At 49.1% G+C, this 2082-nt stretch overlaps 1 pseudogene; it reads left to right on the top strand.

Moving 5' to 3' along the window:
- Positions 1-562: 562 nt before the first annotated feature.
- On the top strand, positions 563-1208 carry LOC102426840 (annotated as a pseudogene).
- Positions 1209-2082: the final 874 nt, after the last annotated feature.

Below are 2082 nucleotides of genomic sequence, written 5' to 3' on the forward strand. Positions count from 1 at the left end.
TCCCAGGATCCAGACCTGCACAGAGAATTCTCCGCCCAGAAAAAGCCCGCCTAGAGTCCTTTAAAAACCTCTCTCTGTCTTTGAGCGCTGGCGCCATTTTGGGGCTCAGCCTATCTGGGTTTCCAGATGACCTAATAAATTCATAATTCTTTACCCCTTTGGGCCTCATGCGTCCCTCCTTTCGGAGACCCTAACAGATGTGGAGGAGCAGTTCATCCCTAAAGGGTTTGAAGCCAAAAGCTGAAGCAGCAAAAATGATACAAAAGGGCGAGGCAGCCCAAAGGAAAGGATTCTAGACATGTGGGCACATTGTCTGGGGTTTGCCCTTCAGCCTGTGGCCTGCTCCCCCAGCAGGAAGCTCTGGGCATGCCACCATTCCCCGGTGCCAGGCGTCTCTTGCCTGATCCTCCCTATGGGACTCAAGGATGGGCAGATCCAGATTTGGGAGGTGCAGACAGGGATCCTCCTTTTGAAACTTTCCGGCCACCAAAATGTTGTAAGAGATCTGAGCTTCACACCCAGTGGCCGTTTAACTTTGGTCTCTGTGTCTCGGAATAAGACTCTTCGCATCTGGGACCTGAATAAGCAGGGTAAACAGATTCAGGTGTTGTCGGGCCATCTGCAGTGGGTTTACTGCTGCTCCATCTCCGCGGACTGAAGCATGCTTCGCTCTGCAGATGGAGAAAAGTCAGTCTTCCTATGGAGCATGCGGTCCTACACATTAATCCGGAAGCTAGGGGGCCACCAAAGCATGTTGTCTCTTGTGACTTCTTCCCTGACTCTGCCTTGCTTGTCACGGCTTCTTAAGACACCAACGTGATCATGTGGGAGCCTTACACTGGCAAGAGGCTAAGGTCAATCCACCACACGCAGCTCGAAGCCCTCATGGATGACAGCTCCCTGAGATCTGTGTGCTTCTCCTCCGAAGGCTTATACCTTGCCACCGTGGCGGATGACAGACTCCTCAGGATCTGGGCCCTGGAACTGAAAACTCCAATTGCATTTTCTCCTATGACCAATGGTCTTTGCTGCACATCTTTTCCACATGGTGGAGTTATTGCCACAGGGACCAGGGATGGTCACGTCCAGTTCCTAGGGCCCTATCATCACTGAAGCACTTATGCCGGAAAGCCCTCCGAAGTTTCCTCACCGCCTACCAAGTGCTAGCACTGCCAGTCGCGGCATGTGCTTTCTCTGTGGCAGAATAAAGCTCCCTCGTAAAGGAGTAGCTGAGATAATGGGCCAGACACCTGGTCTTGGATAGACATAGTTTCTCTTCGGGATTGTGAATAGAATGTAGCAAAACCAGATTCCAGTGGACTAGTCATGGATCTTTTCCCCAGGACATGTGAACGTCAGTCACAGGGGAGGGGATTCCACTTCCGTGGCCACAGAGCCTTATCTTAAATCTTCAATCCACTTAGAAATAACAATTTTTAATTCTCTCTAGTCGTTTTGATTCAAAGTGCAGGTAATGACATTTTGGTAAGAAGAGTTCTAGGCCTGGCGAGAGCCTCTGTAGTGGCCGAGGGGTTTACACGCCTTCTACTGTGAAGTGTGGCTCCTGCCTAGTCCATGCTGTTGTTTCAGATGCAGCAGCAGCCTTGTTTCAAGTTCTCTCCTGTTGTGTCAGAGTTGATGTTGGCAAGTCTTTCCTTCCTGTAGCTTCTCTCTGAGCAGTGGGACACAGTTTTCAAGGAGCAGGCTCTGGTATGAGGTATTAACTAAGTTACAGGTGACTCAGAGTTGTGAAGATGTCTCCTTAATTGTGTAAAGCATTGGTGTTGTCATTGCTTCAGCTGATATGCTCATGGAGGAGGTCTGACTTTGCTGCTTCACATTGGACTAATGAGCCAGTTTCAGCTCTACCCCTACACAAATATAGCTCCTTAAAAGTACTGTTCTCCTTAAGTGATGTGGTTCTTTAATCAAGACACCTCATTCACACATAATATGCCTTTGGAAAATTTAATATATTTTAAAAGAAAACCCCATTTTATATACCAACTAGAGGCCTGGTGCATGAAATTTGTGCACGGGGTGGGGGTCCACTTAGCCCAGCCTGCACCCTCTCCAATCCGG

This window comes from Myotis lucifugus, unplaced genomic scaffold, assembly GCF_000147115.1.
Source record: "Myotis lucifugus unplaced genomic scaffold, Myoluc2.0 scaffold_264, whole genome shotgun sequence".
NCBI classification, from domain to species: domain Eukaryota; kingdom Metazoa; phylum Chordata; class Mammalia; order Chiroptera; family Vespertilionidae; genus Myotis; species Myotis lucifugus.